This window comes from Mastacembelus armatus, chromosome 10 (genome assembly GCF_900324485.2).
Source record: "Mastacembelus armatus chromosome 10, fMasArm1.2, whole genome shotgun sequence".
NCBI lineage: Eukaryota > Metazoa > Chordata > Actinopteri > Synbranchiformes > Mastacembelidae > Mastacembelus > Mastacembelus armatus.
The window spans coordinates 15,047,467-15,064,075 of NC_046642.1; positions in this window are offsets into that span (position 1 = coordinate 15,047,467).

Sequence of the window (16,609 nt, forward strand, 5' to 3'; positions counted from 1 at the left end):
TTTCAGAACAACAAAGACTTAACTGATTTACTGATACAACTTTCTGTATATATCTAACACACACTATGGCACTAAGCATTTTACATAGACTTGTATTAAGCAAAATTCACTGCAAATTCACACTCAAAAAAACCAGAAACTTGAGATTTTCTTATTATTGATCTGTTAGCAGCATTTGAATAAATATATACATACAACGTATATGTACCATGAGTTCTTAGTTGGGTTTTCTGCTAAAGATTTTTATATGACAATATTTTTGCCTGTCTTTGAAATAAGTTGTCACCTATGGTCGTGAGCTCTGGGTCATGACCGAAAGAACAAGATCGCGGATACAAGCGGCTAAAATGAGCTTCCTCCGCAGGGTGGCCGGGCGCTCCCTTACAGATAGGGTGAGGAGCTCGGTCACCCAGGAGGAGCTCGGAGTAGAGCCGCTGCTCCTCCACATCGAGAGGAGTCAGTTGAGGTGGCTCGGGCATCTGTTTCGGATGCCTCCTGGGCGCCTTGCAGGGGAGGTGTTCCGGGCATGTCCCACCGGGAGGAGGCGCCGGGGAAGACCCAGGACGCGCTGGTGGGACTATGTCTCCCGGCTGGCCTGGGAACGCCTCGGTGTCCCCCCGGAAGAGCTGCAGGAAGTGTCCAGGGAGAAGGAAGTCTGGGTATCCCTGATTCGGCTACTGCCCCCGCGACCCGGCCCCGGATAAGCGGAAGAAGATGGATGGATGGATGAAATAAGTTGTTACATTGAATAATATTGGTAATTTTGAAAGCATAGATTATGGGTCTGGAACTTAATATAGTAGCAGTGGTTGTCAAACTTTTTCCAAAGGTAAATGCTTTTTGACATCTCAATATTAAGCCTGAATATCGGGTTTTTCTGTAAATTTGAACTCCACAGTCTGGAATCTGGAATAAATTTCAGTCAGCACCTGTACACCATAAAAATGACATTGAGTGTATACTGAGGTTTTAAGGGGTCAGTCACAAACTGCATTTCACTAACAAGCCAACAAAGGGAATATTCCAATAAAACTTGCTTGTGCTCAATCCAAGGGGGAATTAAACAAGGGGAAGACAATAACTATTAACTATAACTATTAACTTTTTAAAAAATGTTATATATATATTTGAGTTCAAAGAATGAAATCAGCAGATTTGACAGATTTGATTTGTCTCCACTGTCCTGCTTTGTGCCATTTTTAAACTGCAAAATTAGTAAAATTCCACCAAACACAATGAACCAAAACTCAGTTGGGTTACAGGTAGAACTATCTGGGCTTCTAACTTGCACTTCTGCAACATTACAAAAGATACTTGTAAAGAAAGTGTGTTTTTTGTTGTGTATAAATAATACATAATCTTAAATCACATTATTTGTAAATGAAACCATGGATTACTGTTACATATTAGGAATTATTGTCCTCAAACATCACCTCGAAAGTGTAAAACCAAAAGATTATATGACAACAAGGATGTACGTGAGTCTTCAGTGTAATACATATTTCCTGATGTGTCACTTGCAAACATGAATCAAAGACACATGGATGGAAATATTTTATTACTGCTTAGGAGAGGCCATCACACAGAACACCATTCACTTAATCAAGCAAAATGCACATTTTTTTTAACCTTGAAGCCAAAGTAAGTGACTCTTGTATTTAAAAACAAAACTACAGTCATTCTATAATCGGTATTGGAATACCCCAAGGGAAAAGGCTGCATGAAAGCAGGTGAACAGCACAATGGCCAGGGTCCCTAGGCTGACGGCACTACTTTAGAAGTCAATTTAAATCAGTTGGGTCTAATCCATCCACAGTCTGATAACTGGTCACAGGATATCAGGGTATTCATAAGGAGAAGAAATGTTTTGTTGATATAACAGTTTATGTCAATCTGCCTTCACAGTGTAGAAGGTAAGACTGTCTTAAGTGTAGTGGCACAGCGGTTGTCAAACTATTCACGAAGGAGTAAGCTTTTTGACACATCAATATAATTCCAGAAGATCAGAAGATCAGGTTTTTCTGGAAGTCTGTGAAACCAATGATTTGTATACCAATAAGGAAGGGCCTGAATTTGTTTCCTTAGTGTAATAATTTTTCTCCACTATGATGTGTCACTTTGAAACTAAAAGCAAATGCATGAGGACACGATTATTTTTGGCATTTTTCTTTTTTAAAACACAAAAGTCAGCACCCACAAAAGCACAACTGTGTTTTTTCAGTGCAGTTAATTTTACATCATGATAATCAAAGACACTGAGACATTTTTTATGCCATTTTCCTTGTTTAAGCACTAACTAAAGACTCCTATCGAACAAACCATGCTGCAAATACAATGAACCAAAACTCAGTTGGGTTACAGGTAGAACTATCTGGGCTTCAAACTTGCACTTCTGCAACATTACAAAAGATACTTGTAAAGAAAGTGTGTTTTTTGTTGTGTATAAATAATACATAATCTTAAATCACATTATTTGTAAATGAAACCATGGATTACTGTTACATATTAGGAATTATTGTCCTCAAACATCACCTCGAAAGTGTAAAACCAAAAGATTATATGACAACAAGGATGTACGTGAGTCTTCAGTGTAATACATATTTCCTGATGTGTCACTTGCAAACATGAATCAAAGACACATGGATGGAAATATTTTTATTACTGCTTAAAACACAAAAGTCAGCATCATCAAAAGGTGTATTCATTTCAAGTAAAAGGCTGTGTGGCACTTCCCAAATAAAGTGACTAATTGACTGACAGGAGGAGAACAAGAAACTTCTTCATTTCCCATATTGCTGGAGCTTCTGTAATGCTGACAGTTTCACAATGAGAATAACATTGCAGGGATGGGCATACAGTGGGTACGGAAAGTATTCAGACCCCTTTAAATTTTTCACTCTTTGTGATGTGATATTTCCATGTGATATTTCAGTTTTTCTTTTGTAATAAATTTGCAAAAATTTCTACATTTCTGTTTTTTTCTGTCAAGATGGGGTGCTGAGTGTACATTAATGAGAAATAAAATGAACTTTTTTGATTTTGGCAAAAGGCTGCAATGACACAGGGTGAAAAATGTAAAGGGGTCTGAATACTTTCTGTACCCACTGTAAATCAATTATCCGTGCACAAGGAAGAGGAACCAGAGGCAAAGTCACCACATGCTGCCATGGTGAACTGCGACTGATGAAAAACACACAAACAAAAAAAACTAAACGAAGCTTTTTGTTGTAATTATGAGATTTTAAAAATTTTCAAGAAAAGATCTTATTGTTGGATTGTATAATGATGAAAACTGATCTGAAAATTAGGAAAAATTGTCTCAAACCAGAGACAAGATGTTGAGGAGTTCATTATCTTTTTTTAATATGTTCTTGTCATATTTTCACTCACATGGTTCTTTAGTGTAGCTGATTTTTACTAATGTTCATGAAATAGTGATGTGTCGGTCGTGAACGAAACGGCTCTGAGAGCCGGCTCTTTCACGTGAACGACAGGAGCCGGCTCCTGATTTGGGATCCGCTTTGTTTCTCTCTCTCTCTCTCTCTTTTCTCTTCAAGCCGCATTTGATTGGTCAATATGTGTGGCGTCTCTGTCTGCGCTGAGTGGGGGGGGTTACACACACAGCACACAGTAAGCACACGAACAGGAGGGAGGGAGACGAGAGAAAGAGCAGGGAACACAACACAAACGGACTGGAAAGGTAAAAAAAACTTGAGAAAATGAGTGACAACAGGAAACGCAGCAAAATCTGGACACATTTCAATTACATTGACCAAACTAAGGCAGAATGTAGAGTCTGCAAGCCTAAAATCTCATATAGAGCTAGCATATAAAGTTAGTTAAGGTCATTTGTAAATAGTTAAACGTTTGTTTTTGCACTTTCTAATTTATTTTTTTATCACTCTATAGAGTGTATAAATAAAGGTGTCATAAAATAAAGGAGCCAAAAGAGAGGGTTCTCTAAAAAGAGCCGAAATTTCCATCACTATTCCAGAGAAACTTTCATTTTTATTAAAAACACCTAGCTCAGGCCAGATCTTTTCTTTTTAAAATCTTTTCTTTTAGTATACAGCTCACACAACTATGTAAGCCTTTTCTAGTAGTGGCAATTAAACAATGTAAAAAAGACACATGATGTCATGTCAGGGCAGCATGGTGGCTGAGTGGTTAGCACTGTTGCCTCACAGCAAGAAGGTCGTGGGTTCGCATCCCGGCCTTTCTGTGTGGAGTTTGCATGTTCTCCCTGTGCTTGCGTGGGTTTACTCCGGGTACTCTGGTTTCCTCCCACAGTCCAAAAAACATGCATGTTAGGTTGATTGGTGACTCTAAAAATTGCCCGTAGGAGTGAGTGTGAGTGTGTGAGGTTGTCTGTCTTTGGGTGTCTATATGTGGCCCTGCGACAGACTGGTGACCTGTCCAGGGTGTACCCCTGCCTTCCACCCGAGAGAGAGCTGGGATAGGCTCCAGCAGATCCCCGTGACCCTGAACCAGGAAAAAGCGGGTATAGAAGATGGATGGATGGATGGATGTCATGTCATGTTTGCTGTGATTTGCTTTGCTGGTGATTAATTGGTTTCTGAGAAACCTCTGCTGAGATTTTTTTTCTACCACAAGTATTAACTTCTCTTTGCATGTCATTTGACTGATATGTTATTATCTTGTAACATGTAATACAATTTGATTATCACATTTTTATATTCTTTTCCAGTTGATTCAATAAAACTACAGTTTGACAACAAAGACATTATGGCAGCATCAGATGGGTTTCCAGCCAGTTTCTATGGAGAACCAGGAGTGTTGGGCATGTTAGCCAATGGGATCAGTGCATTCCTTGTACTTCTCCAAAACTTCAATACAGCACGTACTGGCAACACACCAGTTGGCGTGGAGAACATCCTTGCAGGTAAAACCCGTAATATATGTTCTAGAAAACAGATGCAAGATAAAACTGGTTTATACAAATGTACATCAATTTTACAGGTGTTCATCTTATCCTGATTGGTGGTATATGCCAACTGGTGGCCGGACTACTTTCCTTCAGAAAATATGACCATTTGAGTGGCACAGCCTTCATTGGCTATGCTGCTCTTTGGGGCAGTTATGGTGCCACCCGAATCTACTTTGGTGCCCTACCTGAAACTCAAACCACAGTGTTGGTACCAAATCAAACAATGAACAACATGACTCTGTCTGCTAACATGACGAGCAGCATGTGTCTGAACGCCACCTCAGGGGTATTTTGTCATTTATTTCTGTCCATTAAAGAGTCAGCGATTGCTGGCCTGGTCCCCTATATCCTTCTGTCCTTCCTCCTCGCCTTTTGTTCTGCCACAGTCAACTACATCATGCCTTTTGTTTTTGGGGCCATCACAGCCACTTTAGTATTTGAAGCAGTGGGTGTGGTAGGGGGTCCCTGGGCTCTTGTGGTCTCTGGGGTATTGGAGTTGCTCATTCTGATCTTTGCCATCTATGGTTCAGCTGCACTGCTGGTCAAAGGTCTGAGTCAGCGCCTAGCCCTTAAAGGCTTCGGTACCCCCCTCTTTAATGTTCTCCTTCTGGGGGCCGCCAACTCAGCAAGTGCTCAGAGCATTGGCCAAGAGAAGAAGAAAAACACAAAATACGCAGAGCCCATGGCCTTGGGTTTCTTCTGTGACACGGTTGCCCCCTTCATCTTTGCTTTCTACAGCTTTGGGTACATGAAGTCATTCGGTTTAGGAGCTGCATGGATCTCCATCATCGCAGCTGCTCAGCTGTTGTCCAGTTACTATGCCCACTTGCGTCAAGACTGTTACCACACCACAAAGTTTGGTCTTCATGCTTCATACTGGCTGATCAAAGCTTGGGATGAGTTTGTGGTATCTGCTGTGATTGTGGAAGAGACCAAAGTGGCCTCAGGGAGGGAAGCAATGGTGGGAAACTGGTTCTTTGTGGTGGCAGGCTTGGTGGTGTGTGTGGGAAGCCTGAACATGGATGTCCTGGAACTGGTCCACAACTTGCTCTTTGTCCTGGTCACCGTCTCCACAATTTCCCAGATCCCTCTCCAGGGTTACTACATCTTCTTTGGTATAGCTTGTTCCCTGTTTACTGCAGCCTCCCTCTACGGAACCTTCTCACGTCTCATCAACACCATAGCAGAGAAGTCTCTCATCCCTGTAGGCCCACAACCTGTGTCCAGTGACAAGCTGAAGAGAGTTTTGATGTGTAGCAGGTCTAGAGACCAGGGGGCACTGCCCCAGACTGACCAGGCTACAGATGCCCTGTTCTACCTTTCAAATGGGGTTGCTGCTCTCTCAGCCCTCCATGCAAGTACAACCAGCACAAATGCAGCCTTCCTGCATCTGACTGTCCCTTGGGTCCTCATCTCTGGAGCGATCATTCAGGCCTATGTGAGCCGGCTGCAGGTTACAGGAGGTGGCCGGTTTGGATCCATCATCTCGTCCATCTATGTGGCCGTATGGGCAACCTGGACCTGGTTTAGGTTTGCAGGTATGTTAGTATTTACTTACGATTAGATTCATTCCACAAAATAATTACATGAAGCTCTAATCAGAAATCTTTTTTCTAGGCATCTTGCTGCACTTTTCTACAGAGGCAGCATATGGTTTTGCAGCAGGAGCCATTGCTTTGCTGGTTATTAATGTTTTCCTCATGCTGATTGGTAAGGACAACAGCAGTGTTCTTAAATAAAAAATAACATTTTATTGTGTATCTGTTTTATGAGTCAATTGTAATTCCTTCCATGGTTTGATTCAGCTGCCTACAGGAACCTGGTTTTGCTGCTTCTAACAACAGTCATGGAGGTTGTTCTGGTCTGTTTCCTGCTCTCGACTCTGCAGAGACTGCCATATAAACTGGAAAGTTAGTCTAAACAAAGCCTCATTCTAAACACATTTGTTAGAGTTCACACCTTGTTATATACTTAAATTGAGAATTTATCTTCAGTATTGTAGCGATGATAATAATATTTATTGCTGTGGGTGTTAATTGTTGAAATGAAGTCAAATAACTATATTTCAGAATGCTTGTATAAAACTGAGATCTAAAGAAATAGAAAATTCTCTTATTTTTGTGTTTAAGTTTATTGTGGATTCTTTTGATTTGGTTATTGCCAATAAACAACATTTGCACAATATGCATTTGGTTTTGTAAAAAAAAAAAAGACAAGGAACCATTTTTTGTAAGAGATCAAGAGACATCAACTGCCGATTAATTTCACAAACTTTCTCAACATTTGTGGTATCAAAATGCATCAAATATGCCTTATTATACATAAAGTTACAAATAAAGTCATGCACAGTTTAATCAAAGCATTATACCTGAGCATTTCATATCCTACTTTAAAACTAATTCAGAAGTTGCATCAGTACTTGTCAAAATCAAGATGTTCATCTGCCAAAATGTGTCAAATCCTGAGCCCAGTTTTGTCTAAGATATAGAGGCTGTAAAATATGGATAAAAATTTCTCATCTTGTTAATAAGAACACAAATGTTCAACAAATGTTTAAGAGATTTTTTGGTTAAATCACACACATTTTGTATATATATGTCTATATTACACAAACGGCTCTTTATACAAACAAACATAAAACAAAAACTAATCTCCATCCATCCATTATCTATACCCACTTATTCCTTAACCAGGGTCATGGGGATCAGCTGGAGCCTATCCCAGCTCTCTTTGGGTGAAAGGCAGGGGTACACCTGGACAGGTCCCCAGTCCATCACAGGGCCACATAGAGACAAACAACCTCACACACTCACACTCACTCCTATGGGCAATTTAGAGTCACCAATCAACCTGACATACATGTTTTTGGACTGTGGGAGGAAACCAGAGTACCTGGAGAAAACCCACACAAGCACGGGGACAACATGCAAACTCCACAGTACTAACCACCAAGCCACCTTGCTGCCCTAGTTTTGTAAATTGTTTTTGTAATTTTAATATGTGCAAAATAAAATAAAGATAAAAAGAGTAAAGAGAGATCTTTCTGGATCACTCAGTCGTATTGAAAATTTTTAACCAATTCACCGTAGATTCAATGGACATCTGAAAGGTGACTGAAGGAGGAGTGCTGACAGTGAGATAAAGAGATGAATGCAACAGTGATAACAATAACCCAGGTGACTGCTGCATTTCAGGAAATACAGTGAACCACTGAAAGGTGAAGGAACATGATTAATGTCAGAATTGAGTAACCATCAGGAAACAGAGGAATTTGTTCCTTCAGTGCAGAACAACTATCTTTGGGTTTTTCCTTGTCTAAACAATGTCGTTGTATAAACAATGCAAATTGCCTCATAATAGTGAACAAAGTGAGGTTTTGCTGTGTGTGAATAATACATAAACCTAAGTCACATCATTTGTAAAGTAAGGCATGAATTTACTGTTGCTGTCCTCAATAATCACCTCCAAAGCATAAAACCAGATTGCATAAGAAATAGGAGGTACCTGTGGTTTTTTCTTAATTGGTGTAATAATTTTCCCCCTGATGTGTCACTTTGAAACAATCAGGAAAGACATGTAGACAAAATTCTTTTTGGCATTTTCATTGTTTAAAACACAAAAAACTACACCCACAAAAGCAGTCATCAAAGAAAGGTGCTAAACAAGAAAAGCAACTGATTTACAAGAAGAGAAAAAGATACATTTTTGTTTCCCTCATCCATGGAGATTAAGTTAGGCCAACACTGAATCACAGTCAAAGAATTGGGAATTTTCAGTCATTTTCAGAACAACAAAGACTTAACTGATTTACTGATACAACTTTCTGTATATATCTAACACACACTATGGCACTAAGCATTTTACATAGACTTGTATTAAGCAAAATTCACTGCAAATTCACACTCAAAAAAACCAGAAACTTGAGATTTTCTTATTATTGATCTGTTAGCAGCATTTGAATAAATATATACATACAACGTATATGTACCATGAGTTCTTAGTTGGGTTTTCTGCTAAAGATTTTTATATGACAATATTTTTGCCTGTCTTTGAAATAAGTTGTCACCTATGGTCGTGAGCTCTGGGTCATGACCGAAAGAACAAGATCGCGGATACAAGCGGCTAAAATGAGCTTCCTCCGCAGGGTGGCCGGGCGCTCCCTTACAGATAGGGTGAGGAGCTCGGTCACCCAGGAGGAGCTCGGAGTAGAGCCGCTGCTCCTCCACATCGAGAGGAGTCAGTTGAGGTGGCTCGGGCATCTGTTTCGGATGCCTCCTGGGCGCCTTGCAGGGGAGGTGTTCCGGGCATGTGCCACCGGGAGGAGGCGCCGGGGAAGACCCAGGACGCGCTGGTGGGACTATGTCTCCCGGCTGGCCTGGGAACGCCTCGGTGTCCCCCCGGAAGAGCTGCAGGAAGTGTCCAGGGAGAAGGAAGTCTGGGTATCCCTGATTCGGCTACTGCCCCCGCGACCCGGCCCCGGATAAGCGGAAGAAGATGGATGGATGGATGAAATAAGTTGTTACATTGAATAATATTGGTAATTTTGAAAGCATAGATTATGGGTCTGGAACTTAATATAGTAGCAGTGGTTGTCAAACTTTTTCCAAAGGTAAATGCTTTTTGACATCTCAATATTAAGCCTGAATATCGGGTTTTTCTGTAAATTTGAACTCCACAGTCTGGAATCTGGAATAAATTTCAGTCAGCACCTGTACACCATAAAAATGAAATTGAGTGTATACTGAGGTTTTAAGGGGTCAGTCACAAACTGCATTTCACTAACAAGCCAACAAAGGGAATATTCCAATAAAACTTGCTTGTGCTCAATCCAAGGGGGAATTAAACAAGGGGAAGACAATAACTATTAACTATAACTATTAACTTTTTAAAAAATGTTATATATATATTTGAGTTCAAAGAATGAAATCAGCAGATTTGACAGATTTGATTTGTCTCCACTGTCCTGCTTTGTGCCATTTTTAAACTGCAAAATTAGTAAAATTCCACCAAACACAATGAACCAAAACTCAGTTGGGTTACAGGTAGAACTATCTGGGCTTCTAACTTGCACTTCTGCAACATTACAAAAGATACTTGTAAAGAAAGTGTGTTTTTTGTTGTGTATAAATAATACATAATCTTAAATCACATTATTTGTAAATGAAACCATGGATTACTGTTACATATTAGGAATTATTGTCCTCAAACATCACCTCGAAAGTGTAAAACCAAAAGATTATATGACAACAAGGATGTACGTGAGTCTTCAGTGTAATACATATTTCCTGATGTGTCACTTGCAAACATGAATCAAAGACACATGGATGGAAATATTTTATTACTGCTTAGGAGAGGCCATCACACAGAACACCATTCACTTAATCAAGCAAAATGCACATTTTTTTTAACCTTGAAGCCAAAGTAAGTGACTCTTGTATTTAAAAACAAAACTACAGTCATTCTATAATCGGTATTGGAATACCCCAAGGGAAAAGGCTGCATGAAAGCAGGTGAACAGCACAATGGCCAGGGTCCCTAGGCTGACGGCACTACTTTAGAAGTCAATTTAAATCAGTTGGGTCTAATCCATCCACAGTCTGATAACTGGTCACAGGATATCAGGGTATTCATAAGGAGAAGAAATGTTTTGTTGATATAACAGTTTATGTCAATCTGCCTTCACAGTGTAGAAGGTAAGACTGTCTTAAGTGTAGTGGCACAGCGGTTGTCAAACTATTCACGAAGGAGTAAGCTTTTTGACACATCAATATAATTCCAGAAGATCAGAAGATCAGGTTTTTCTGGAAGTCTGTGAAACCAATGATTTGTATACCAATAAGGAAGGGCCTGAATTTGTTTCCTTAGTGTAATAATTTTTCTCCACTATGATGTGTCACTTTGAAACTAAAAGCAAATGCATGAGGAAACGATTATTTTTGGCATTTTTCTTTTTTAAAACACAAAAGTCAGCACCCACAAAAGCACAACTGTGTTTTTTCAGTGCAGTTAATTTTACATCATGATAATCAAAGACACTGAGACATTTTTTATGCCCCCTTCATCTTTGCTTTCTACAGCTTTGGGTACATGAAGTCATTCGGTTTAGGAGCTGCATGGATCTCCATCATCGCAGCTGCTCAGCTGTTGTCCAGTTACTATGCCCACTTGCGTCAAGACTGTTACCACACCACAAAGTTTGGTCTTCATGCTTCATACTGGCTGATCAAAGCTTGGGATGAGTTTGTGGTATCTGCTGTGATTGTGGAAGAGACCAAAGTGGCCTCAGGGAGGGAAGCAATGGTGGGAAACTGGTTCTTTGTGGTGGCAGGCTTGGTGGTGTGTGTGGGAAGCCTGAACATGGATGTCCTGGAACTGGTCCACAACTTGCTCTTTGTCCTGGTCACCGTCTCCACAATTTCCCAGATCCCTCTCCAGGGTTACTACATCTTCTTTGGTATAGCTTGTTCCCTGTTTACTGCAGCCTCCCTCTACGGAACCTTCTCACGTCTCATCAACACCATAGCAGAGAAGTCTCTCATCCCTGTAGGCCCACAACCTGTGTCCAGTGACAAGCTGAAGAGAGTTTTGATGTGTAGCAGGTCTAGAGACCAGGGGGCACTGCCCCAGACTGACCAGGCTTCAGATGCCCTGTTCTACCTTTCAAATGGGGTTGCTGCTCTCTCAGCCCTCCATGCAAGTACAACCAGCACAAATGCAGCCTTCCTGCATCTGACTGTCCCTTGGGTCCTCATCTCTGGAGCGATCATTCAGGCCTATGTGAGCCGGCTGCAGGTTACAGGAGGTGGCCGGTTTGGATCCATCATCTCGTCCATCTATGTGGCCGTATGGGCAACCTGGACCTGGTTTAGGTTTGCAGGTATGTTAGTATTTACTTACGATTAGATTCATTCCACAAAATAATTACATGAAGCTCTAATCAGAAATCTTTTTTCTAGGCATCTTGCTGCACTTTTCTACAGAGGCAGCATATGGTTTTGCAGCAGGAGCCATTGCTTTGCTGGTTATTAATGTTTTCCTCATGCTGATTGGTAAGGACAACAGCAGTGTTCTTAAATAAAAAATAACATTTTATTGTGTATCTGTTTTATGAGTCAATTGTAATTCCTTCCATGGTTTGATTCAGCTGCCTACAGGAACCTGGTTTTGCTGCTTCTAACAACAGTCATGGAGGTTGTTCTGGTCTGTTTCCTGCTCTCGACTCTGCAGAGACTGCCATATAAACTGGAAAGTTAGTCTAAACAAAGCCTCATTCTAAACACATTTGTTAGAGTTCACACCTTGTTATATACTTAAATTGAGAATTTATCTTCAGTATTGAAATACTGTGAACCTTTTCTTCCCAGTTGCCATGCTTGCATTGCTTTCAATAATCTCTATATATGGAGCTTTGGCATCACTGGTCAACTGCATCTTCTCTCAGAGAGTTCTGCCTATGGGCCCTGCTTTGCTAAAGGTAACAAATCAGAAGACTCCTGTTGTAGCGCTCCTCTGTTTCTATAGTGGTCTGCCATGAAATATACAATTCATTTTATAATGGACGTGTCCTGCCCTGTGTAGGAGAAACCAAAGTCTGCTCCAGAGCTACTGTGTCCTGTTGCTAATTCTCGACTCACTGGTGGTCTCCTGAAGATCGCTGGCCTTCTGGAGGGAGGGGGTGTATGTGGTATTCCCACAGACACAGTGTATGCCTTGGCCGCCTCCTGCAAGAACCCTGAGGCTATTGAGAAAATCTATAACATTAAGGTAAGAATGAAAACTAAGCTGTTAGTTGAAGTGTAAAATGGGACAGATCATTAACTCATCAGCCTGTTGTCCTTGACCTGCTCCAGGACAGGCCTGCAGAGAAACCCATCTGTATTTGCATCTCTAGTGTGGAGCAGCTGGAAGCAGCTGAGCCGCCCTTCAGTCCTCTGCTCTGGGAGTTTATGAGGAACGTGTATCCTGGAGGCATCAGCTGCATCGTCAGCAAAGGAGACTGGCTGTTCAAACTAGGTAACCTGAATATGGCAGCTACAGTCTTTGACTCAGCTCAGCTTAGTTTAAGAAAATGTTAGTTATCAGTCTTCACCTCACCTTTCAACTCACCTTGTGTAGGAGTGGGAGCAGCTTATGACCGTGTTGGTACCAGAGACAGCATCATGATCCGTGTTCCTGACCACACGGTCACTGCCCACCTATGTGACATCACTGGACCTCTTGCCATTACGTCAGCCAATCCCAGTGGAGAACCAGACAGCACCCACCACAGCATGGTCATCAAGTAAGAGTCTTTTCACAGAATTTTGCTGCACTTCAGGTGAGAAATGACAGGACAGATTAGAAATCACTGCACCATCTTCCATTACGCTACATGTCTGATAGTCTTGCAGTCTGATAGAAGTTTTCCTTTGTATGTTCCAAGTCACTGGAACAGTCTACATCAAGAGTTGATCTTTACACACTACTAGTACTTCTTTGGCCTGACTTTTATTGTTTTTGATCAGATTTTTTGTTAATCAATATGTTTATAATTATTTACATTTTAATCTTTAATCTCTATATTACTGTATATACTTTTCGTTAATGTGTGTATTGAGCTACAGTTGTTTTTCTGTCTTATGACTAGTTTGTCAGTAATCCATAAAGCATTTTGAATTTCACTAATCTGTAACAAATTTGTCACACATAGAAAGTTTTATATTATTTATTCTGCCACAGTCGACTTGGGCACAAGATCCAAGGTGTTCTGTGTGACGGGAACTCAAATGAAGTTGTTGCTTCCACTGTGGTCAATTGCTTGAAGATTGATGACGGTAAAAATCTTAATGCTTACCCAAAAAATGATCATAGTTTATGTCTTTAAACTGAGACATTCTCACTCACACTTGTCTCACTCCACAGGAATCATCACCATTGTGAGAGAAGGCTGTGTTCCTGCAGTGAAAGTCCAACAAATCTTTGACAGAGTGAAAAGCAGTATGGTGTGACTGAACTTTTAGTAAAGCCCATTTCTTATGTTTTCTGATAAACCATGTTTCTTCACTGTCTGGATTTCCCAAGGCTACTTTATGAAATCTGGGAGCAAAGGAGAGTGAAATGTATTGTAGCGATGATAATAATATTTATTGCTGTGGGTGTTAATTGTTGAAATGAAGTCAAATAACTATATTTCAGAATGCTTGTATAAAACTGAGATCTAAAGAAATAGAAAATTCTCTTATTTTTGTGTTTAAGTTTATTGTGGATTCTTTTGATTTGGTTATTGCCAATAAACAACATTTGCACAATATGCATTTGGTTTTGTAAAAAAAAAAAAAGACAAGGAACCATTTTTTGTAAGAGATCAAGAGACATCAACTGCCGATTAATTTCACAAACTTTCTCAACATTTGTGGTATCAAAATGCATCAAATATGCCTTATTATACATAAAGTTACAAATAAAGTCATGCACAGTTTAATCAAAGCATTATACCTGAGCATTTCATATCCTACTTTAAAACTAATTCAGAAGTTGCATCAGTACTTGTCAAAATCAAGATGTTCATCTGCCAAAATGTGTCAAATCCTGAGCCCAGTTTTGTCTAAGATATAGAGGCTGTAAAATATGGATAAAAATTTCTCATCTTGTTAATAAGAACACAAATGTTCAACAAATGTTTAAGAGATTTTTTGGTTAAATCACACACATTTTGTATATATATGTCTATATTACACAAACGGCTCTTTATACAAACAAACATAAAACAAAAACTAATCTCCATCCATCCATTATCTATACCCACTTATTCCTTAACCAGGGTCATGGGGATCAGCTGGAGCCTATCCCAGCTCTCTTTGGGTGAAAGGCAGGGGTACACCTGGACAGGTCCCCAGTCCATCACAGGGCCACATAGAGACAAACAACCTCACACAATCACACTCACTCCTATGGGCAATTTAGAGTCACCAATCAACCTGACATACATGTTTTTGGACTGTGGGAGGAAACCAGAGTACCTGGAGAAAACCCACACAAGCACGGGGACAACATGCAAACTCCACAGTACTAACCACCAAGCCACCTTGCTGCCCTAGTTTTGTAAATTGTTTTTGTAATTTTAATATGTGCAAAATAAAATAAAGATAAAAAGAGTAAAGAGAGATCTTTCTGGATCACTCAGTCGTATTGAAAATTTTTAACCAATTCACCGTAGATTCAATGGACATCTGAAAGGTGACTGAAGGAGGAGTGCTGACAGTGAGATAAAGAGATGAATGCAACAGTGATAACAATAACCCAGGTGACTGCTGCATTTCAGGAAATACAGTGAACCACTGAAAGGTGAAGGAACATGATTAATGTCAGAATTGAGTAACCATCAGGAAACAGAGGAATTTGTTCCTTCAGTGCAGAACAACTATCTTTGGGTTTTTCCTTGTCTAAACAATGTCGTTGTATAAACAATGCAAATTGCCTCATAATAGTGAACAAAGTGAGGTTTTGCTGTGTGTGAATAATACATAAACCTAAGTCACATCATTTGTAAAGTAAGGCATGAATTTACTGTTGCTGTCCTCAATAATCACCTCCAAAGCATAAAACCAGATTGCATAAGAAATAGGAGGTACCTGTGGTTTTTTCTTAATTGGTGTAATAATTTTCCCCCTGATGTGTCACTTTGAAACAATCAGGAAAGACATGTAGACAAAATTCTTTTTGGCATTTTCATTGTTTAAAACACAAAAAACTACACCCACAAAAGCAGTCATCAAAGAAAGGTGCTAAACAAGAAAAGCAACTGATTTACAAGAAGAGAAAAAGATACATCTTTGTTTCCCTCATCCATGGAGATTAAGTTAGGCCAACACTGAATCACAGTCAAAGAATTGGGAATTTTCAGTCATTTTCAGAACAACAAAGACTTAACTGATTTACTGATACAACTTTCTGTATATATCTAACACACACTATGGCACTAAGCATTTTACATAGACTTGTATTAAGCAAAATTCACTGCAAATTCACACTCAAAAAAACCAGAAACTTGAGATTTTCTTATTATTGATCTGTTAGCAGCATTTGAATAAATATATACATACAACGTATATGTACCATGAGTTCTTAGTTGGGTTTTCTGCTAAAGATTTTTATATGACAATATTTTTGCCTGTCTTTGAAATAAGTTGTCACCTATGGTCGTGAGCTCTGGGTCATGACCGAAAGAACAAGATCGCGGATACAAGCGGCTAAAATGAGCTTCCTCCGCAGGGTGGCCGGGCGCTCCCTTACAGATAGGGTGAGGAGCTCGGTCACCCAGGAGGAGCTCGGAGTAGAGCCGCTGCTCCTCCACATCGAGAGGAGTCAGTTGAGGTGGCTCGGGCATCTGTTTCGGATGCCTCCTGGGCGCCTTGCAGGGGAGGTGTTCCGGGCATGTCCCACCGGGAGGAGGCGCCGGGGAAGACCCAGGACGCGCTGGTGGGACTATGTCTCCCGGCTGGCCTGGGAACGCCTCGGTGTCCCCCCGGAAGAGCTGCAGGAAGTGTCCAGGGAGAAGGAAGTCTGGGTATCCCTGATTCGGCTACTGCCCCCGCGACCCGGCCCCGGATAAGCGGAAGAAGATGGATGGATGGATGAAATAAGTTGTTACATTGAATAATATTGGTAATTTTGAAAGCATAG